The sequence below is a fragment of the Eriocheir sinensis genome, chromosome 25 (genome assembly GCF_024679095.1).
Source record: "Eriocheir sinensis breed Jianghai 21 chromosome 25, ASM2467909v1, whole genome shotgun sequence".
Classification (NCBI taxonomy): Eukaryota; Metazoa; Arthropoda; class Malacostraca; order Decapoda; family Varunidae; genus Eriocheir; species Eriocheir sinensis.
The window spans coordinates 3,136,612-3,161,269 of NC_066533.1; the positions used below are offsets into that span (position 1 = coordinate 3,136,612).

Genomic DNA, 24,658 nt, shown 5'->3' on the forward strand with positions numbered 1-24,658 from the left:
ATAATGATGCCAGGCGACAGTAAAAAGACTAGTAGGTCAGGCAAAGCGTGAATACGAAGAAAATATTGCAGCCAACTGTAAAAATAATCCGAAATCTTTCTTCAGTTACATAAACAACAGAAAGGCGATCAAAAGTGGTATTGGACCTTTAACAAACAGCGACGGTGCACTAGTGACTGACAGCCAACACATTGCAAACCTCTTAAACAATTACTTTTCCTCGGTGTTTAATACTAACAGTCTTCCTCTCGCTACCACCAACACCAGTACTATTGTAAATCTCGAGCATGCATTGCCTAATTTTGAAATAACAACCGATGAAGTCCTTAAAGCTTTCCATTCACTTAAAACAAATAAAAGTCCTGGACCTGACAAAGTATATCCAACTCTGCTGAAAGAAACAAAGAGCGAAATACTCTCCTCCCTCACAACCGTATTCAATATGTCCTTGCGACAAGGCATCGTCCCTTCAGATTGGAAAAAGGCTAACGTGACACCGATTTTCAAGAAAGGAGACAAAAAAGTACCAGGTAATTACAGGCCCATTAGTCTAACTTTGGTTGTAGGTAAGCTACTTGAGGGCATAATTAGAGACAAAATTGTGAATTACCTTGAAAGCCATTCATTGATTGGGGACTCACAACATGGCTTCCGAAACAAAAGATCCTGCCTATCAAACCTATTAACCTTTTATAACGACCTCTTCACTGTTTATGACGTAACCAAATCACTGGACGTAGTCTATCTTGATTTCCAGAAAGCGTTTGATAAAGTCCCACATCATAAATTACTTTACAAATTAAAGCAAATAGGTATTGACGGTCAAGTAAACCAATGGATCGCGAATTGTTTGATCAACATACAACAAAGAGTAGTGATTGTGGATTTAACTCAGAGTGGGCGCCTGTCACTAGTGGCGTCCCTCAGGGCTCGGTCCTTGGCCCAGTGCTCTTCATTATTTACATCAACGACGTGGATGTTGGACTCAATAACCGCATTAGTAAATTTGCAGACGACACAAAGATTGGCAACTCGGTTCTCACTGACGAAGACAGGCAAAGCCTCTAAGAGGATTTGCACAAAATTTCAACTTGGTCGGATAGATGGGAGATGCCCTTTAACGTAGACAAGTGCCAGGTCCTTCAAGTTGGAGCGAGGAATAAGAAGTTCGAATACGAAATGCGCGGCGTTAAACTCAAAGCGTTCAATCGTCAAAGACTTGGGGGTCAAAATCGCGTCAAACCTCAAATTCTCACAGCAATGCATCGATGCAGCAAATAAGCGAACAGAATGTTGGGCTTCATTAAAAGAAACTTTGTATTCAAGAATAAAGATGTAATACTCCGCTCTACAACAGTTTAGTCAGACCCCACTTGGAATATGCGGTACAGTTTGGTCTCCCCACCATGCAAAGGATATTGCTAAATTAGAAGGTGTTCAGCGTCGGGCAACGAAATTATCCTTCCTTGCGCAACAAATCCTACGAAGAAAGGCTTTCTACCCTTAACATGTTCTCTCTTGAGAAACGTCGCCTCCGAGGCAAACTGATCGAATGTTTTAAAATACTTAATGGTTTCACGAATGTAGACAGATCAACATTGTTTATGATCGATGACACTTTGCGCACGAGGAACAATGGCGTAAAACTCAGATGTAGACAAGTAAATTCAGACTGCACCAAATTTTTCTTCACCAACGTTGTAGTGCGAGAATGGAATAAGCTTCCACCGTCAGTGGTCCAGTGTAACACGATTGACTCCTTCAAAAATAAGCTCGACCGTCACTTCCTTCAACTTAATATCAACTAGAATAGAAATGCAACGTTTTGGAGTCTTCTGATTAATGTAAAATCACTTAGGTTTAAGGACAGACCACCAAGTCTGGACCATGGGGTCTGTGTGGTCTGATTTTCTATGTAAATCTATGTAAATCAAGTCCAAATAAACATGGTCTACCCATCCATCCCTCTCCTGTGTCATGTCCGTCACTCTTGAGTAAAAGCTCAATAAGTTTGTTACACATGAATGCCCTTGTCAAAGCCATACTGTTTTTCTGTAATTATATTGTGTTCTTCTAGAAATTTTGTCCACTGTTTCTTTATCACTTTTTCACATATTTTACAAACTATAGGGGAGAGTGGTGATATCACGATTCGGACAATGGGATGGTCCGGCGATAGCATTTATTGTAATGTGTATGGGATTTTGTGTGAATGTGCAAAACATTGTTGCCTTGGCCCACAGAGGGACAACCACACCCTCAGAGCTGTTCTTTTCGATGCAAGTTCGATTTTATGTTTTTTTGCATCTCGTACATAATATTTTCAGGGTGTATTGTAAGCTCTCATTTCAAAAACAGGGCAAGTAGCAAGCGATTTATGACTCTCTGGCTGGTTATTATCTTGCATTATTACTCCCAGATCTCTGTCTTCGTGTACTTTCTTTAATGTTTCACCATCTTCCATTTTATATGTCCATTTTGGTCTTGCTTCACTTTTTCCCATTTCCATAACATGACATTTCTTCACATTGAATTTCATCTCCCATTCCATACTCCATTTCCAAATCTTATTTAGGTCTTCTTGCAGAATTTTGCAGTCTTTACTGTTTCTTTTATGTTTTAGCAGTTTTACATCATCTGCAAACAGGCTCATTTAACTGTAAACTCCCTCTGGCATATCATTAATATATACTAGGAAAAGTATTGGTGCCAATACCAATCCCTGAGGCACTCCGCTTTCTACAGTTCTCCATTGTGATTTTATGTCTTTAACCACTGTTCTCATCTCCCTTCCCCTTAGGTAGCTTTCCATCCAATTCTTCATTTTCCCTTTCAATTCTCCTTTATTTTCTAGTTTCCATATCAGTCTTGTATGTGGAACTTTGTCAAACGCCTTCTTTGAGTCTATATAAATGCAATCAACCCATCCGTCCCTTTCCTGTATTTTACCTGTCACTCTTGAGTAAAAACTCAGTAAGTTTGTTACACATGAGTGCCCTTTTCGAAATCCATACTGTTTACTAGTGATTAAATTATGCTCTTCTAGAAATCTCATCCATTGTTTCATTATCACTTTCTCACATATTTTACATACTATGCTGGTCAGTGATACAGGTCTGTAGTTCAAGGGTTCTTCCTTCTTTCCACTTTTGTATATAGGGACCACTTCGGCCCTCCGCTACTCCTTAGGCACTGCACCAGTTGTTATTGAGCATTTAATGATGTCATATATCGGTCCAACCAACTCATTTCTACATTCTTTCAGTATATACCCTGAGACACCATCCGGTCCTACCGCTTTCCTCTCTTCCAGCTCCCCCAACAATTTATATATCTCCTCTTTGTTTACTGAGACTTCTTCCATATGAACATTTATCTTGTTTTCTTGTGGCTCTTTAAATATAGATTCTTTAGCAAAAACTTGCTGGAACTCTTTGTTTAGTAACTCCGACATGCCTTTAGGATCATCGATTTTCACATTTCCGTGGCTCAGTCTTTCAATTGTTTCTCTTGGTTTAATCTTTCCATTTATGAATCTGTAAAATAGTTTAGGGTGTTCCTTGCACTTTTCCACAATGTCCATGCTTTGTCTCTTTTTTCTTTTGCCTTAGCACATTTTGCTGTGTGTGTGTGTGTGTGTGTGTGTGTGTGTGTGTGTGTGTGTGTTTACCTAGTTTACCTAGTGTTTACCTAGTTGTAGTTTTACAGGGCCTGGGCTTGCGCTTGTGTGGTCCCGTCTCCGTATCTGTATTTGTCCAACTTATCCTTAAAGCTTTGCACACTCTTCGCCGATACTAAAGCCTCATTTAGTCTGTTCCAAACCTCTATATTTCTTTGTGGGAAGCTATATTTATTTATGTCTTTCAGGCATCTTCCTTTCCTCATTTTTTTACTGTGTCCTCTTGTGTTCCTGGTGTTTATTCCTTCTTTTAGTAGTAACTCCTCTTTATCTACTTCTTCCATTTTGCTCAATAATTTATAAATTTGTATTAGGTCTCCCCTCTCTCTTCTTTGTTCTAGTGTTGGTAGGTCCATTTCTTTTAATCTTTCTTCATATGTCAATCCCTCCAGCTCTGGAACCATTTTTGTTGCCATCCTTTGTATTCTTTCTAGTTTTTTTTATGTGTTTCTTCTTGTAGGGAGACCACACTGCCTCTGCATATTCCAATTTTGGTCTACTCATAGTGGTTAATAACTTTTACATCATATCCTCATCCATGTAGTGAAATGCTAATCCTATATTTCTCACCATATAATACGTATCACCGAATATCCGATTAACATGACTCTCGGGCTGTTTATTATTTTGTATTATCACTCCCAGATCTCTCTCTTCATGAACTTTCTTTAATATTTCTCCATCTCCCATTATATATGTCCATTTTGGTCTCCCTTCACTCGTACCCATTTCCGTTACATGACATTTCTTCGCATTGAATTTCATCTCCCATTCCATACTCCATTTCCAAATCTTGTGTGTGTGTGTGTGAACCCAAAACACGCTTTCCTTGACCTGTGTCTTTATCCTTCACATTAACAACCCCAACCATTTGTCCTCCTCCTTACAACTCATCCCAGCCTCCCTCTGTTAATCTCATGTCAGTTTTTTTCTTCTGCTTATCAGTGACCTCTCTTGTGCTCCATCCCACTCAAAACCACGCTCTCCTTCCTTCCTTACAGATTTTGGGCCATAGTCTTATAATGGCTCAGTACAAGGTTGCAGAATTGCTCCATAAGAAAATAAGGAAGAGTGAACAAAGAGCCAATTTCTCACATCTCACTTACTCACTCATGTATCTATGTCATATAAACTCCCATCAACCTCAATTCACAACCAATCTCAACCATAATCACCATCATCACTATCACCACCACTTCAACATTTACTAATACTACCATGTCCTGTAGGCTAACTCAAACTATCACCACCATCCTCACCATCACCACCACCACCACCACCTCTACTACTTACCACCAGAGGCTTGCCCATCACTGCACACCCACCCTCCACCAAGGCCTCCTCCAGTCTGCTCAGCTTCCTCATTTTCCTGTCTTCCTGGCGGGACTTCTTCCTCTCCACCTGTGACTTGCGGCGAGCACGTCCCTCCTCTGCCACAGCCAAGTCTGAGGGCAAGGGAAAGAAAAGTGAGGGAAGAAGTGATGAGAAGGAGACTGGATTAGTTGAAAATGGCCGAGGAAGGCACTGATAGGATGAGATGAAGAGGACAGTGAAGAAGAGATACGCAAAAGGAAAGTAAGAGAATGAATGGAATGGAACGTGAAAGTGAAAAGAGGTAAGGATGAAATAGATAAGGGTGGTATGGGATGGAATAGGGTGAAAAAGGAAGGTGTGAAATGGGGTGGAAATAGTGTTGGATGTGCTGGGAAGAGAGGGTATAGGGTAGCATAAGGAAGGAGAGAGTATTCAGGGTGGGTAAGGGAAGAGATAGTAAGAAAAGATGAAGAATCAAAGGGAAGATAAGATGAGAAAAGAAATCTTTAGGAAATGTATCATGAGGGTAGGCTGCTGGGCACATCTTGGAAACTACAGATAAGACTTGGTGTGATATTGAATGAAAGAAATCCGGCCCAAGTAACCAACTCAACCATACACTTCAGATTAGATGGAATGAAGTTGTTGGTATATGGTTTCTGACTGACTATGATTTATAAGTTTCTAAAAAGTCAAATAAATAAACTTTCCACTTCATGTTTTCATCAACTGAACTTCCCACTCAAACTCTTAATCAACTGAACTTCCCACACTACCACTTCATCTTAATCATTTGAGTCTTATTCCCCCTTCAAATGGTAATTAATCAATTGAGTGTATCACCTCTAGTCTTCATTGTCATCGGGTCCTGCTTGGTGAGCTGCAGATCCTTGCTGTGCTTCTCGTACTGTCCCTCACTATCCCTCTCCATCTCTTCACTGTCCTCGGTGTCCTCGTCTATGGACTCAGTTTCAGAGGGAAGGTCCAGCGTGATGACTCTTGGTTTGCGACGCATGTATCTGTTAAGGAAATGTGATGTAGTTCACAAATGATGCTGCTGCTACTTTGGCTACTACTACAGCTGCGGGTGCTACTACTACGTACTCTTCTTACAAGCTCAGTTGAGTGTGGACATCAGCTCACACTTTTCTGCCTTGCAATGAATGGTCTGTGCTACCCCTTATAAGTGACTACATCTTTCCCCCTCACTGGGGAGAGAAACATGGTTGGACCCAAATAAAAAAAATGCTACTACAATAACACCTGCATCAGATATTGAGTCTACCAGATGGTCCTTCACAAACACTGCAGCACTGTCCATGCCTTAAAAGCTGAAGAGGGAGCACCCGTACCTTTGGATCAGGATGCAGAACTCAGGAGTGTATATATTACCAAACCCCTTGATGAGACTGTTTTTGCCCTCACTCATTTGCTGAGGGAGAACCATCTTGACATCACCCCTGATGAGGTGGAGGATGTGTTCCAAAGTGTTGTCTTGTGATAAACCCCTGCACCAGTCCCTAGAACCCATCTTCAAAGACTTGAGCATCACCTTTGCAAGGAGTGAATCAAAATGAGTCACTAACGTATAGAGCCCATACATCAGGTCATATAAGTAGCATTCTGAGGTCCACTTTTTGATTCCCTCAACTTAGGCTTCTTGAGTGTATTCTCTGTCAGGAGGTTCATCCTAGGGCCCTGTGGTGCTTCAACTGTCACAGAGCCATGCCTTCGATCATGACATTGTGTTGAAGTACTTTGTGGCGTGTGCAGTGGGAAGAAACTGATCTCAGAGTCAGGGGCGTCATTTGGGGGTCTTGGGGGGGGCAGTTGCCCCCCCCCAAGACTCAAGTTGTCCCCCCCAAGCCTCAGTTTGCCCCCTACCTACCAAACAGCAGCTAGTAGTTATATATATATATATATATATATATATATATATATATATATATATATATATATATATATATATATATATATATATATATATATATATATATATATTATATATATTATTATTATTTGTTGTTGTTGTTGTTGTTGTTGTTGTTGTTTGTGTGTGTGTGTGTGTGTGTGTGTGTGTGTGTGTGTGTGTGAACAGTCAACACTGAGCGGCAGTTAGTTTAACGGGATCATCAAAGACAGACGTGATGTAGACTGTTTAGGAGGTGGGCCTCAGAACTGGTGACGTCGCGGTAGGGCCTGTGAGAGTGCCAAGCCTAGTGCTTTCCCCATCTCTATCTCGCCCCTGTGTCACTGTGTGCTGTGTGTGTGGATCTACAGTGAGGGTGTAAGCTAGATGAGTGTGCAATTGTTTTTTAACTTTCAATAATGCCCGGCATTGGCAGCTTTATAAAATATATTTTCCTTAAAATTCAAATATAAGAAAAAGAAGGTCCTGTACTCATGTTTACCTTTCAAATGTACAATCATAAATACATGAAATTTCGGAAATATTATGTTTCTTAATCCTTGTCTGTCTGGTCTGTTTATATTCTTATATAGCTACCCGTGATGATAAGGTAAATGAACAGTAGTGAGATTATATAATTTATGCTGAAAAACCTTGCTTATGTGGTTTAAAAAAAAAAAAATATATATATATATATATATATATATATATATATTATATATATATATATATATATATATATATATATATATATATATATATATATATATATATATATATATATATATATATATAAAGAGAGAGAGAGAGAGAGAGAGAGAGAGAGAGAGAGAAAGCTGATGAAGCTCTTTGCTCACCAAACTGTCTCTGCCCCCCCCAAGAAAAATCTGAAATGACGCCCCTGCTCAGAGTGTCTCGATTCTTTAAGGACCAGTGACAGCTAGGTTGCCTGATATCCGAACTGTAGTGGAGTACACCATGCCTGGCTCAAGGGTTATGCCCAGCAGCTGAGGATGCTCCCTCCTGAGCCATCAGAGAGGCTTTTCAACACCAGGCTTTAATGACCAGGCTGTCCCCCAAGTAACACCTACAAAGGTGGGTCAAAGCACCTAACAACATATCTGACCACTCCTCCTGCCTCATCTTTTCCCCTGCCAGAGAGGACTGTGTCAATAACTACCACACAGATGAATACTTGCCACCCCAAGATGCCTCTACAAAGACTGTCATCAGGAAGAAGGGAATGACTCATGCCTCACACAGGAGTTAGCAATATAGATTTTACAAGCTGTGAGGGCCCAGGCAACCGTGATAACCAGTGACACATGACCTTCCTCTTGCAGGTGAGCAGTCATCATCTTGACATTTGTTTGACTTGAGAGCCCTCAAGGCCAGTGACAGTCTCCACTGGTATCATGAACACCTCGAGCACAAGGTCATTGCCATTGAGGATCCTATGCAAAACTTCTTGAGGGAGCTTCTCTCCAGTACTCCCCCCCCCCTCAAGTCTAAGCACTAGGAGCTCGTCAGGATTGTAGCTACCAAGAAACCCTTCAATAAGCTGCCTAGCAAACAAGTGGCAAGCCATCTATAACCTGATAAGATACCAAGCCCCTCAAATCATCAGCAGCAGCAGCAGCCACTACTTACCTACCTATCTTCTACTACTACTCACTTGAAGCTGGTAGCCTGGGTAAGTCTGGGCCGCAGGTAGAGGGCGTTGCTGCTGTCTTCCTCAGTCAGCCTCTGCCCGGCCTCTTCACCACCTTCGGGAGATGGCAGGGAGGCTTCAAGTTCCCTGTCAAAGGAAGAAAGGGTTCTTGAGATGGTACTGCTTTTTCCGTTGTTTTAAGAGTTTAGATTTTAATGGGTTAGAAAAAAAATCCTAAAAATGCAATTACAAGAGAGACCTTCTTCATTTGCCCATCTACCATCTGTTTCTGTTTATGTCTTTCTGTGTCTTTTTACCTTTTTCTAACTTCTGTCCATCCGTCTCTCTCAACACGACTTACTCATTTAAAAACCAGAGGTGGGCAAGTGCGGTATTTAGTGGGAAAGTACTGCATCACAAAAAAAGTACCGCACTACCGCAAACTTTCTGAAAACACCGCACTACCGCGGACTGCACTAAACAATCCTGCGGTACTTTTTGTGGTACTTAGAAAACCATCGAAGACATTTGCAGCGCAGCATGCTCACAGAAATGTTTTTTTTTTTTTTTTTTTCCAGTGAATCGGACTCAATTAGCCAATCGGTATAGTCATCAGAATCAGTGATTCAATCATTCTGACTTTTCAGTTATTGTTCATAATTAAATACTAAATGAATAACTCAGAGTAAATCTGTTTGTCACTCAACCCAAGGCGGCGCGCCATGACTGCCTCTGATGATGACTGTACAAGCAAGCACTAACATGAGCGCCGCTCATGTCCCGTACAAATTTTTCTTTGATGCATAACATAGTACATAGTACTACTACTACATACTATATCTGTTTTTAACTTCATTGTAACTTCTCTATTTTCTCTCTCTCTCTCTCTCTCTCTCTCTCTACTTATGTCTCTCTGAAATGTCTCTGTGGCCTGATTTCTAAATCTCCAATGTAGCCAAGATCACGTCTCTCTCTATGTTGCTTGATTATAATAACACACAATTTATTGTTATTATTATTATTATTAGTATTATTATTATTATTAATATTATTATTATTATTATTATTATTATTATTATTATTACATCTTCGTTGAAATTTCCATGGTTTTCTTCGCTGAGGGCATGAGACACCAGGGCTTACAGGTTTCCTCATGTTGGAGTTTAATAACAGCGCTGCAGTTGATGTTCTGTCTTAATATGTTGACAGTTTGAATAATGTTTCATTCCTTCCTGGGCATGACTTTCCCATATTAGTAATCTTCGTTTCTTGCTTCAAACGCTTGGAAAGTTCCTCCCTCCTCCCTCCTTCCTCTTCACTTCCCCATATCCCTTGCAGCTGCACCACCTTTCCTTCCTTCCTTCCTTCCTTCCTTCCCACCACCCCCACTTCCCTCCCTCTCTCACATGATGCTGATCTCTCCTCCCCTTCCCTGTTCCCTCCTGTCCTTCTCTCACCCCCTCCCTTCCTATCCTCTGTTACTCCCCTGGCCTTTCCCCCCCTTCCTCCTCCCTTACATCCCTCTCTCCATCCCCCAGTCCTCCCTTATTTTTTTTTTTTAGTATATCACAAGTAAAAAGTTAGTCAATGGATATTGTGGGATAGGCACTGAAGTATTTTTTTATATTGACTAGTGACTGCCGCTACCGTAGTAATCAACACCACGCACCTCACTGGAAAGAAAAAAAATGGGACCACACTACCGCAACTCATTACTCAAGGAAAAAGTACCGCACTATCGCGAATCAAGCACTACTTGATTTTTTTCAGTATCGCGCCCACCTCTGTTAAAAAATAAGCTCGACCTGACACTTCCTTCAACTTTATTTACATTAAAATAGAAATGCAAAGTCTTGGTGGCATTTGATTTAATATAATAATTTCACTTAGGGTTTAAGACCACCTTAGCCTTCAGATCATAGGGTCTATGTTCCTGAATATCTATGTAAATCTAGGCCATGTAAATTCTCTCTCTCTCTCTCTCTCTCTCTCTCTTGGTAACTCTCAGCCTCCTCATTGCTCTTGCTCTCTCTCTCTCTCTCTCTCTCTCTCTCTCTCTCTCTCTCTCTCTCTCTCTCTCTCTCTCTCTCTCTCTCTCTCACCGTCAACTTCCCCCGGTTACTTGTGCCTCCCGAGTTTTCCTTGTTTATGCGCCTCTTCCTGCGGGTGGCGGCGACAGGGGCATCTTCCTGGCCCTCCGTCACCCCTCCCTCGCCGCCTGCCACCCTTCCTTGCTTGGTGTCGTGATCGTAGGCCAAGTTAGTGACACCATTCTTCCCTGCAGCCGAGGGAGAGAAATGGAGGGACAACTTAGCATTTTCTTTCGATCATTTCCTTTCTTTATCTACACATTTTACTCATAGTGAAATTAGGTAAAGTAATAAGAAATTGAGAGAGAGAGAGAGAGAGAGAGAGAGAGAGAGAGAGAGAGAGAGAGAGAGAGAGAGAGTTAATATGAAGGCAGTATGGTAAGAAAAGGAGACAACGTGAAGGAGCGAGTATGATAATGACTGTAGAAATCAAAATGCAAGGAAGAGGAAGGAAGGAGGAAAGGAAAAAGAATTCCTGAGGAGAGGAATCATTAATTAAAAAATGCAGAGCATCACCAGAACACACACACCAGAGCTTTCAGGGCCTGGATGGTGGTGGAGGGGGCGGTGAGGTGATGCCCAGTACGCATCCATCACTGCAACAACCTGCAACATTAAAACACGCAACACTTTCAGGTGATGGAACATAATTAGTTTTAATAATGGTAACAAAATTAAAAATGACCACTAGGATAACAATACTAATAATAATGATTAAAGTAGTAACTCTCTCTCTCTCTCTCACTCTCTCTCTCTCTCTCTCTCTCTCTCTCTCTCTCTCTCTCTCTCTCTCTCTCTCTCTCTCTCTCTCTCTCTCTCTCTCTGTTCTTACTAATTTTTACCTCATCTCCTCTAAGGAAAGGCTCTTCAGACCCCTTGAGAGAACACTTTTACAATTTGAGGGATTTTTAGTACAGACGAGGGGGATGGAGAGGACACCAGTCATAATACAACCAGGCAGCTTAGAAGTAATTAGGGGAGGTAACAGAGAGGGCGGGCTAAGACTCTTTATACTAACAGCTGGAGCCTCAGAAACAAGATAGACTTACTAAGGGTGAAGCTTGTTCAGAAAAATTTGACATAATAACGATTGATCACTGAGACATGGATTGACACTCGCCACTTATAAAAATTTTAGATCGAATTTGAAATAATGGGTTATCAGATGTTTCACAAAGACAGAAGGGAAGAAAGGGAGGTGGAGTTGCAATATGTTGTAAAGACTCACTTAAAGGTTAGGGTTAACAATTCAGTCAAAACTAACATGGATTCAGAATCAGTTTGGGTGGATTTGCAATAGAAAGAAAAACTAACCCCTAGGAGTTCTGTACAGGCCACCCAACCTGAATAGGCAGTGTAGGGACACGAGTATATTATTACAGGAGATTTGCAGGCGTGAGTAGGAGTATAAATGTCTGTGTAATGGGGACTTTTTATTATAGGAATATAGACTGGGAAGACCCAGTGGTGGACCTGGCTGGAAGCCGAGGATTTCTCAGTTATACAGATAATTTCTTTAAGACAGGTAGTTACATTGAGCCTACCAGAGGAGATAAATATATTAGGACATAGTCCCAATCTAATAATGGAAACTTGCTACGTGAGTTGGAGGTGGAGGGAGAGTTAGGAAAATTAGTGACCACAGAACGGTTCGTTTTAGCTTTCTAGACTGGGCGGTGGTCTGCTGGTTACTGGCAACCAAACCCAGTAAGAGTGCCAGATTTGAAGAGCAAATTACGTAGGGGCTTTCTCAAGACATCTTTGAAGGGATAAACTGGGATAATTTAGGGATTCTATGAGGGCCAGAACTGTGGGGTTGGAAATAGCCAGAGAACCAGGCAGAAATGTCTTACAATAATTTAGTTAGAGTAATTAGCAGAGGTGCAAGGGATGTACCACAGCTGAACACTTTAGAAAAGAAAACAATGACCCTAAGTGGATGGACTTCTGTGGACTAAAACACATGAGATAGGATTGAAAACGGGAATTTATCAGGAAAATAAAGAATGGTGAAACACATCTCAAGGGCTGGTATAAGGGTTTGAACTATTCATTAGTGAAGAAAACACCAGATAAGCAAAAGGAAACTATGAGGAGATCAAAGTAGCAAGTGAGGCGAAAAAGTAATCCTAAGGCTTCTTTTAGCGGTGTCGAACAAAACAAGGAGAAAATTGGACCGCTGAAAGCAAACACAGGTGAGCTAGTCAGAAATTACGAAGAGCGATACATTATTGTTGAACGACTACTCTCTTTCAGTATTCACAGGATCGAAATAACCATTCCGGGAAAGGGTTCAGGTGTAGGAGGCAGAGGATGGCGATAAATGTCTGAGGGATATAATCATTACCAAAAGTAGTTCAGTGATGATATAGATAAGCTTTAAGAAGAATAAGTCGCCAGGTCCTGACGCGGATATTTGAGGGTATGTATGCGAATTTAGTGATGTACTTTCGAAGAGCCCACTCAACTCGACATCTTTAAGATGTCGGTAACACTACCGGTTATGTGCCCAGCCTATGGAAAGCAAAGCTAATGATGCTGATTTTTCAAAAGTGGGACAGGGTCAGCTGCTTCAAATCTATCGCCCAATTAGCTTAACATCGGTTATAGGCAAGATGCTGGAGTCCATGGCTAAATAGCCAGAACATCTGGGAGCATCTAGAGAAACATAGCTTAATTCACGACTCGCAGCATGGGTTCACAAAAGGTAGGTCATGCCTCACCAATCTCTTTGTCCTTCTACAACAAGGTATTTGAGTGCAGTAGACAGAGATGAAAAATCATGATGTAATCTATCTTGGATTTGAGTAAAGCGTTTGATAAAGTTCCTCAAATAACGAATATTGCTTTAATTACAGGCCTCATTGAAGTAGAGGGTAAAGTTTTGAATCCGTCAGCGGTGTGGCTTAGCAATAGGAAGCTAAAGAGTGCAAAGCAATGAAAAAAAAAAAAAAAAGATCTGATCAGGGATGTGTTAAGTGGGGTCCACACATGTTCGGTATTAGGTCCACTTTTGGTTATTATTTATATCAATGACTTAAATACAGGAACTGGTAGTGTGATGTCAGTGGGGTTGCATGATGACATCGCCAAGATCGAGCGATAGAGTAATTGAGTTTCGGATCAGGACGCTGGTATTTGCAGGATAAACTAAACAGATCGTACAGACTGGGCAGACAAATGGCAAATGAAGTTCAATGTGGGAAAGTGCAGCATTCTGAGAGTAGGTAGGAACAACCCTTGTCACAGAACTATTGCTTAAATGATGCTCTCTATAAGCAGGTAAAAGGGGTGCGAGAGGATTTAGGGAACTAGTGAGCTCTGATCTCCGGTCCAAGGGCACAATGTATCTGGTTAGAAATCGAGCAGCAAATAGGGTACTGATTTATTTCAAGGAGCGTAAGCAACAGAAGCGCCGAAGTCTTCCTCAAACTATATTAAGCATTAGTTAGACCTCATCTTGACTATGCGGTTCAGTTCTGGTCACCTTACTATAGAATGGATATCAAATTGTAAGAATCGGTGCAGAGGAGGATGACTAAGATAATTCAGGGGTTGAGAAACTTGCCATACGAGGAAAGACTCAAACAGTTAAACTTGCATTCTCTAGAAAGGCGAAGGGTGCGTGGAGACATGATCGAGGTTTATAAATGGATGAAGGGCTTTAATAAGGGAGATATTCATAAGGTTTTGTTGGTAAGAGAACCGGGAAGGACACGAAGTAATGGGTTTGAACTGGATAAATTCAGATTCAACAGGGATATAGGCAAAAATTGGTTTACTAACAGGGTGGTGGATGAAGCCTGAAGGAATAGGCTTAGCAGTCGCGTGGTGAGTGCCAATACAATTGTCACATTCAAAAATAAATTAGATAAATTCATGGACAGCGATATTAGGTGGGGTTAGAAACACGGGAGCTTAGGTTCAAAGGAGCTGCCTCGTACAGGCCTACCGGCCTCTTGCAGACTCCTACGTTCTTATGTTCTTATGTTCTAAAGCAACCGATCAGCACACACACACACAGAATCAACACTAGAAGATCAACATAGTCGCTCACGTGTTGAAGGCCATGGAGCCGTCCTGGAGGGTGAGCGCTGCGTGGAGAGCCTTCCCGCCCTGCTCGTGCTGCATGTCGCACTTCTTCTGTTCAGACTCGAAATAGTCGTGAAGAGGCATGGTCCACCCCCACCGCGCGTATGTGTAGCCAAAGAACGTCTGTGAGAGAGATTATTGACTGCCATATTACTGTTTCGTTAACTATACATATACATTATATTTTTTCACGCACAGAGCAAAGGCCAAACCGTAGCCTACCTATCTAGCCCAGTAATGGAGTCTAAAGAATGCCACAAAGAGGTTTCAAAAGGCTAATGATCAATTCTTGTTTTCAAGAGTTATTAATTGAACTCTCGCTTTGTTGATGAGTTTTAGTCGTAGGAAGTGGATACAGTAGAAGGAATTAAGGAAGCTACAGGTTTACTTTAGATATAGTGCAAGGGATGCAGCGCGAAGATGTGGTTAACTATACATGTAGGCTGCACAGTGCACAGCTTGTCAGGGATAATGCACAAAGCAGCGATGTATCTGCAGACTTACTATCCTGTGCTCAAAGAAGCTAGAGACGGGTAAGGTAGCTTTATCTCAACCATGATTATTTACTAGAAGTGTGCACGTACAAACTAGCAAACTGTAGAAAGGCACTTGGGCTGAATCACCATCATACTCAGGGAGTTGAAGATGGTGAACAATTAATCTTACTCTTAGTTAGCGATCTCTGTAATTCAGTAATTTTTTCAGGCACGCTAGGTGTTACAGGCTGCATGTAAATTGCCGAACATCACCATAATGCATAAGCATTCAGACTGACTCATTGCCATTCTCGTGGCCTGAAATGGTGAACCGTGAACGGATGCTACTCATTAGCTTAATATCTCATAATTTAATCATGAACATCCCTCCCAAACTTTTCGTTGTGACCTTGGCAATACAGTCTAGACTTGGCCTGGCGACCCCAAAGTGCATTGAACATAGCATTTTATTTCAATTATTTTTGTTATACTTTCAGATGTTTGTAATTTTATCCTCACCGCCTCATTGCTGTCTGCTCGGCGGACAGAGTATTACTCGTGATTGCAACTCTCATGACGTGCCGAACGTATTGTATGTGTTACAGGTGCTTTATTACAACGCTACTTTTTATTGTAGTATGTCCAGGAGAATCTTCATGTTGTCCTACTAAAAGTAATTCAACTACATTACTGAAAAATCCTAAACTTGACCAGTGTTTATTAAAACAGTCTTTTATAGTATGATATGATTATTTTCAAGAACCCTCCTGTGACCCTCAGTAACACTCGCGACCCTCATTTGGGTCGCGATTTCGTAAGTTTAGGAATCACTGTAATGTAAGCACTTGACCGACTCACCGTCCTCTTCAGGGGGGCTGAGGAGATGGTGAACAGATGCCCTCTCGTGAGTGTGATCTGCAGGATGTTGATGAACACGTAGTCACCAGGGTGGTACTGGAAAGTTGGCAGCGCTTGATGACCGAATGGATGACCTTGGACGGAAGAAGTACTTGGGCAGAGCAGGGAAGAATTGGGGGGGAATTGGGGGTGAAAACTATTATTTCTCATAATGATTCTTGATAAGTTTGAGGAGTTTTAGTCATGTGGTGAATGGGAGAAAATGTATGTCAAGGAATATCTATGAATTTTTATACCGCTTCTTTAAGCAAAACATTTTCAAACGTGAAAGGTGAGAGGTGTGTTTTACCTACACACAAACACATGCCTAAAATAATCTCTCTCTCTCTCTCTCTCTCTCTCTCTCTCTCTCTCTCTCTCTCTCTCACTCTCTCTCTCTCTCTCTCTCTCTCTCTCTCTCTCTCTCTCTCTCTCTCTCTCTCTCTCTCTCTCTCTCTCTCTCTCTCTCTCTCTCTCTCTCTCTCTCTCTCTCTCTCTCTCTCTCTCCTCTCTCTCTCCTCTCTCTCTCTCTCTCTCTCTCTCTCTCTCTCTCTCTCTCTCTCTCTCTCTCTCTCTCTCTCTCTCTCTCTCTCTCTCTCTCTCTCTCTCTCTCTCTCTCTCCCTCTCTCTCTCTCTCTCTCTCTCTCTCTCTCTCTCTCTCTCTCTCTCTCTCTCTCTCTCTCTCTCTCTCTCTCTCTCTCTCTCTCTCTCTCTCTCTCACACACCCCTCCAGGTCGACCATCAACCAACCATCCTTCATATACTCTCACCTTATATGTAAGTCTTGCCGCAGCCGGTCCTCATCCTTATGGAGCGTTGTACTCTCTCGATGAGAAGATGATGCCGGGAGCCACGAACCACTTCCAGAAATTGGGTCCGTGGAGATGCAAGAGTCCAGAAGGCAATGTAGAGAAGGTGGGTCCAGTAAAACACTACCTGAATGGGGGAGGAAAAAACAAAAGCAGCTACGGAGATTGAAAGGTGCTATTTTTTTTTTAGGTAATAGCTGGATGAAATAATAGAAAAAAAGGTGTGGTGAAGGAAAGGAATGTGTGTGTGATAATGTGTGTGTCAATATTTGTATCAGAAACTTATTTTAGAGGAAAAAAGGTAAATAGGTGAGGGACACACACACACACACACACACACACAAACCCTCCCCCCCCTCTTCTAACACACATAGATACCCCTCCCTTCCCTTCTCTTTCCATTATATATCCTTCCTCTCACACACACCTCAAAGTAGCCAGATTTCCTGACAGAGGGGAGGAGCAGACCACCATCACCGTTAGTATGATCATCAGCGCCACGCCCGTCAGGTTGCGATACCTTCGTAAAGACCAAAGAGCTCAGGGCACAAGGTGAAGATGAGCTCGGCGGCTATACAATTGTTTTGTTGGGTTCTTCTGGGCCCGTCAGCTGTGAACACACCCTAGAGTACGGAGAGTGTTACTATATGCTAAATGTTATAATAGATGAAGGTAGTGAGGGACGAAAGGAAGAGGCGAGAGAAAGGGATAGTGAGAGAAACAATGAGCCATTTGATGATGAGCTCCAAGGGGTCTATCAGTGGCTGTATGAACACGATTAAAAGAGAGACTGTTACTTTATTTTTGGGTGTTAGAGAACAACCGGAGAGGAGGCAGGTAAAGGGAGATGCAGACAAATATTTCTTTCGTTCACCATATCCCAAGGGCCTACCAGCACGTCTACAGCATGAGTTTGATATTTATTCTTATTGTTTGCGAAGCGAGGGGGAAGGCAAGAAGGGTGGGGTGGGGTGATGAGATTGTTCTTGCTCACCATCCTGTGGCCCCGTTTGTGACAAAAATATGAGAGCCCTGTGTACAAAACGGGTCGAGATATACAGCAATTATTCTTATACATTTCACCAGACAAGCAAAACAAGGAGAAGGAAAAGGAGAGACGGAAAGATTCCTCCTCCATTCTGAAGTGTTATATAAGAGATGGAGAAAGGGAGAAACTCGAATATGGACAAGGAGAGACTTGAGAATTTAACTTTCTCCTTTTAGCGTTTCAGCAGAAAGGTATAACGAGAGAGAGAAAACGAATATGCTGCTGCTACTACTACAATATCAGCAGCAGCAACAACAACAACACTACTATTACTACTACTACTACTACTACTACTACTACTACTACTACTACTACTACTACTACTACTACTACTACTGCTACTACTACTGCATTGACATATGCACCACCGAAGTTTATCAAGTGGGCGATGGTGTGCAGGACAGAGTACAAGATGAGGATGCCACCAGAGCTTGTGTAGGTAGAGATGCTGGTCTAAGGGCAGGAAGGAAGCCCCTCCCATCGACCTCAAGTACGTGATGGACTGACGCAGGACCAACACACACACGAACATGCAGTTGAAGTTGAGGCATTGTCCTGTTTGGGGAGGAAAGAAGGAGGCGGATTAGGTGGTGGTGATAATGGTGGCCAAGAGGGAGGAGGAGGAGGCCAAGAGGAGGGAGGACGAGGAGGAGGACATGATGGAGAAATGAAGGACAATGACAATGAGGAAAGGTGGAGAGAAGAGGAAGAAAATAAGAAAGAAGGGGAGGCGGGGGATGGTAGTTAAGAGGAGGAGGAGGAGAGGGAGGGGGAGGAGGAGAAAGAGGAAGAGGAAAAAAATAATGAGGAGAAGACGGAGGAGGAGGAGATCGACTGTATAGGAAGTACAGACAAACGAACAAACAAGGAAATATATAAGGATAATGATGAGAATGATTATGATAGCAAGCATCTCTCTCTCTCTCTCTCTCTCTCTCTCTCTCTCTCTCTCTCTCTCTCTCTCTCTCTCTCTCTCTCTCTCTCTCTCTCTCTCTCTCTCTCTCTCTCTCTCTCTCTCTCTCTCTCTCTCTCTCTCTCTCTCTCTCTCTCCTCTCTCTCTCTCTCCTCTCTCTCTCTCTCTCTCCCGTCAAACCTCAAATTCTCACATCAATGCATCGATGCAGCAAATAAAGCGAACAGAATGTTGGGCTTCATTAAAAAACTTTATTCAAGTAAAGATGTAATACTTCCGCTCTACAATAGCTTAGTCAGACCCCACTTGGAATATGCGGTACAGTTTTGGTCTCCCCACCATGCAAAGGACATTGCTAAATTAGAAGGTGTTCAGCGTCGAGCAACAAAAATGATCCCTTCATTGCGCATCAAATCCTACGAAGAAAAGCTTTCCACCTTTATGTTCTCTCTTGAGAAACGTCGCCTCGAGAAAACTGATCGAATGTTTTAAAATACTTAATGGTTTCACGAATGTAGACAGAACAAAATTGTTTTATGATCGATGACACTTTGCGAACTAGGAACAATGGCACAAAACTCAAAATGTAGACAAGTAAATTCAGACTGCACCAAATTTTCTTCACCAACGTTGTAGTGCGAGAATGGAATAAGTTCCCACCATCAGTGGTCCAGTGTAACGATTGACTCCTTTAAAACAAGCTCGACCGTCACTTCCTTCAACAATAATAACTAGAGTAGAAAAGCAGCGTTTGGAACCATCTGATTAATGTAAAATCACTTAGGTTTAGGACAGACCACCTAGTCTGGACCATGGAGTCTGTGTGGTCTGATTTTCTATAAATCTCTCTCTCTCTCTCTCTCTCTCTCTCTCTCTCTCTCTCTCTCTCTCTCTCTCTCTCTCTCTCTCTCTCTCTCTCTCTCTCTCTCTCTCTCTCTCTCTCTCTCTCTCTCTCTCTCTCTCTCTCTCTCTCTCTCTCTCTCTCTCTCTCTCTCTCTCTCTCTCTCTCTCCTCTCTCTCTCTCTCTCTCTCTCTCCTTCCTTCCCATCCTCTACATGCCCTAAAATAGTGAGTCCATTATGATCCTTGTACTCGATGGCGCGGGAGATGAAGAGGCCGAGGTTGATGGCGATGTAGGCGAGCAGGAAGGACAGGTAGACGTAATTGTTCTTCAGGTAAGGTAAGCTCATCTGGTAAGGCGTCAGTCTCATCTTCTTCACGACCGGACCTTTCTCCTTCCCCAAGTTCGGCGGGACCAGCCATCGGTCAATGCTGCGAGGGTGTGTGTGAAAGAGGGTGTTAGTTTTTTGTGTGTGTTGGGATTTTCGCTCACTCACTCACTCACTCACACACAACAACAACAAAATAAACGTCAGTACCTGATGGAGAGGTTCTCAATCAGGCCGTCGTGTTTCTCTAGCTGTGCCTTCAGACTCTCGTAGGTGATGGCGCCGGTGTTCTGCGTGTCCGCGTCCTCGAACATTGCCAGCGTCAAGTCCTGGATCTGTTCGTCGCTGAATCGCATCCCGTTCTCCTCCATGCAAGCTTTCATAACCTTCTGTAGCTCACTCTGCTGGATGAGCCCGTCGCCTGCGGTGGGAGAAAGAAGAGAATGAAGAAGAGGAAGAATTAATAACGCGAAGTGGAAAAAGAGAGAGAAGAGAAAGAATACGAGAAGAAACAGGAGGAATAAAAGTAAAAAGAGAGGAGGAATATGAAGATAGACAGAGGAAGAAGGAAAATGAGGAGGAAGTAGAAGAGAAGAACTGGAGGGATAAAAGGAAAAGGAGAAATAGGAGAAAAGGAGGAGGGGAAACATGAGGAAGGATAAAAGAAAGAGGAAAAAGAAGAATATTAAGAGGAATAATACGATTGTGAGAAGGAAGAATAGGAGGAGAAATATGATGGAAAAAAAGGAAAAGGAGTTATATGAGGTAAAGGAAGAGGAGGCGAAATGCGAGGATGGATAACAGGAGGAAGAAAAAGAAGGTGAAGAATATGAGACGGAATAATAGAAATAAAACGGAAAGGAGGATGGAGGAAAACGATGAAGAAGTAACAAGAGGAGGGGGAAAAAATGAGGAATTGGAAAGGTAAACAGAAAAGGAGAAGTAGCCGGGAAGGAAGAAAAGACAATAGCAGTAAAAAAGGTCAGGAGGAGGAAAAACGAAAGTAGGAATGGAAAGATTAGAGGAAGATGAGCAGGACGGATAACATGAGGATAATAAATTGCAGGAGAAGTAGTAGTAGTAGTAGTAGTAGTAGGAGGAGGAGGAGGAGGGAGATAAAAAAGCAAAATCGAATAGAAAGAAAAAAGGAAACAAAAAGAAATAGGAGGAATTAGAGGAAGAGGAAAAGGAAGCTTACCTCATATTCACACTTAAAGGACGTAAAAAAAAGGATAATAGTATAGAAAGCATACTCTCTCTCTCTCTCTCTCTCTCTCTCTCTCTCTCTCTCTCTCTCTCTCTCTCTCTCTCTCTCTCATTATTTACATCAACGACGTGGATGTTGGACTCAATAACCGCATTAGTAAATTTGCAGACGACACAAGATTGGTAGCTCGGTTCTCACTGACGAAGACAACCAAAGCCTCCAAGAGGATTTGCACAAAATTTCAGCTTGGTCGGATAGATGGGAGATGCCCTTTAACGTAGACAAGTGCCAGGTCCTTCAAGTTGGAACGAGGAATAAGAAGTTTGATTACGAAATGCGCGGCGTTAAACTCAAAAGCGTTCAATGCGTCAAGGACTTGGGGGTCAAAATCGCGTCAAACCTCAAATTCTCACAGCAATGCATCGATGCAGCAAATAAAGCGAACAGAATGTTGGAAGCTTCATTAAAGAAACTTTGTATTTAAGAATAAAGATGTAATACTCCGCTCTACAACAGTTTAGTCAGACCCCACTTGGAATATGCGGTACAGTTTTGGTCTCCCACCATGCAAAGGATATTGCTAAATTAGAAGGTGTTCAGCGTCAGGCAGCGAAAATGATCCTTCCTTGCGCAACAAATCCTACGAAGAAAGGCTTTCTACCCTTAACATGTTCTCTCTTGAGAAACGTCGCCTCCGAGGAAAAACTGAGTCAGATGTTTTAAAATACTTAATGGTTTCACGAATGTAGACAGATCAACATTGTTTATGATCGATGACACTTTGCGCACGAGGAACCATGGCGTCATACTCAGATGTAAATAAGTAAATTCAGACTGCACCAAATTTTCTTCACCAACGTTGTAGTGCGAGAATGGAATAAGGTCCCACCTTCAGTGGTCCAGTGTAACACGGCTGACTCCTTTAAAAACAAGTTCGATCGACACTTCCTTCAATTTAATATTAACTAGAGTAGAAAGGCAAAGTTTTGGAGCTATCTCATTAATGTAGAATCACTTAGGTTTAGGACAGACCACCAAGTCTGGACCATGGGGTCTAATGTGGTCTGATTTTCTATGTAAAATCTATGTAAATCTCTCTCTCTCTCTCTCTCTCTCTCTCTCTCTCTCTCTCTCTCTCTCTCTCTCTCTCTCTCTCTCTCTCTCTCTCTCTCTCTCTCTCTCTCTCTCTCTCTCTCTCTCTCTCTCTCTCTCTCTCTCTCTCTCTCTCTCTCTCTCTCTCTCTCTCTCTCACCATCGAGGTCGTACACGCGGAAGAGGAACTTGATCTTGTCGTTGGGTGACTTCCCCGCGAACTGGTGCATGGCGTCCAGGAACTCTGAGAGGGAGACGGTGCCGCTGTTGTCCCTGTCGAAGATCTGGAAGACCCTCTCGGCGAAGAACGACTGGCAGGGCGAGACAGGGGAGAAAAGGCGTAAAATGGGCAGACAAATGGGGCATGAACGGCGATGAAGGACACAAAGGGGAAAATAGGGAGATAAAAAGGGAGAGAAACGAGTGAAAAGAAGCCGAAGAATGGCGGTAAGAACGACGAGAGAGAGAGAGAGAGAGAGAGAGAGAGAGAGACAGAGAGAGAGAGAGAGAGAGAGAGAGAGAGAGAGAGAGAGAGAGAGAGAGAGATGCAGAGAGAGAGAATAAATATAAATGCGAAATTTAGACATTCCATTTTTCTCATCCTTTCTTACTTCTTTCCCTTCCCTTCTATTCTTTCCATTAATTTTCTTTACCTTTCTCTCCTTTCCTTCCTTTCCTTTTCTCCTTTCCTTTAGTGTCCTTTTCCTTCCTTTCCTTCTCTTTCCATTTTTCTTCCTTCTCTCTTCTCTTCCTCAAAAGTCATTCTAGTTAAAACTCTCCTCTCCTCTTCTCTCCTCCCTTCTCTACTGTTCTTCCTAACCCAATACATACGTTTCTGGAGTGAACGATCTTCTTAAAGTCATCGAAGGAGAGTTCCTGCTTGTGTCCCAGCCTGACGGAACATCTGCTCCAGCCATTCCAAGGTTTCCACGTGAACCCGGTGCGTGGGCTGCGGAGAGAGGGCGTGTGGTGGGTGAGTGGTGAGGCACGGAGCTACGTGAGGGAGGTGAGGGAGGAGAGATAGAGAGAGGAGGAAATTGGAGTGAGTGGGTGACAGTTGTGGGAGGAATGGAATGGGAGGAGGATTATAGAAAGGGGAGGGAAAAGGGTGAGTGTGTGAGAGTGGTGAGGGGAGGAATTATGTGAAGGCGAGGTGAGGGGAGGGAGAGACAGGAAGGGAGAGGAAAGTGAAATGAGTGAGTGTTGTGAGAGATGGAGAAGAGTGGGAGGAGAGTTATAGAAAAGGGAGAGAGTGTGAGTGAGTGAGTGAGAGTAGGGAGAGAAGAAATGATGTGAGGAGGAGGGATATATAGGAGGGTGAGAGGAGAGTTAAGTGACTGCGTGGGAATTGAGAGAGGAACAGATATGAGTGGGTTACAGAAAGAGGAGAATAGGGTGAGTGAGAGTAGGGAGAGAAAAAATGATGTGAGGAGGAGGGAGATATAGGAGGGTGAGAGGAGAGTTAAGTGACTGCGTGGGAATTGAGAGGAACAGATATGAATGGGTTACACCCCCAGCGGCGGGCCGTTGCCCGCTCATCAACATATATGTACACATTTACAATATGTAAGATGTAAAAATAAAGAAAGAAAAAAGAATGGGTTACAGAAAGAGGAGAGGAGGGTGAGTGAGTGAGTGAGAGTAGGGAGCGAAGAAATGATGTGAGGAGGAGGGAGATATAGGAGGGTGAGAGGAGAGTTAAGTGACTGCGTGGGAGTTGAGAGAGGAACAGATATGAGTGGGTTACAGAAAGAGGAGAGGAGGGTGAGTGTATGGCCGTATTCTTAAACATTTCTGCGCTCAATTACACATATTTGACAAGGCTTTCCTAGGATATGTGGGTATTTGCAGGGGTACTTTTATGACCCTGGTGGTAGTTTGACCCTTATTCTATACCATGAACCTAAAAAAAGACATTAGAACCAGACTGATTTTCCTTTTGGCCTCTAGAAGTTGTTGATGTGAGAGCCGGAAGCGTCTGAAAAAAACGACGTTAGAACTGTGTGGTTGGGGATGAGGAAGAAAATATTATGAGGTGAGGTCGGGTGGGAAGGAAGATAAGCGTGACCTACGTGAGGGTTGACAGGTAGCGGGAAGGTAACACGAGCAAGGGGAAGTTCGACACTGATATAGGATGTTATAATTTCCTGCTGGTATGTCACTCTATTGATTGATAACTGAACAGGAAATCCGGTGAACACACAGCATGGCAAAATGGTATGATAATAGACACAATCTCTCTCTCTCTCTCTCTCTCTCTCTCTCTCTCTCTCTCTCTCTCTCTCTCTCTCTCTCTCTCTCTCTCTCTCTCT

At 42.6% G+C, this 24,658-nt stretch overlaps 1 pseudogene; it reads right to left on the reverse strand.

Annotated features, from left to right (window-relative positions):
- Nucleotides 1-24,658, reverse strand: part of LOC127003618 (NADPH oxidase 5-like) — a 58,969-nt pseudogene that overhangs the window by 6,422 nt on the left and 27,889 nt on the right.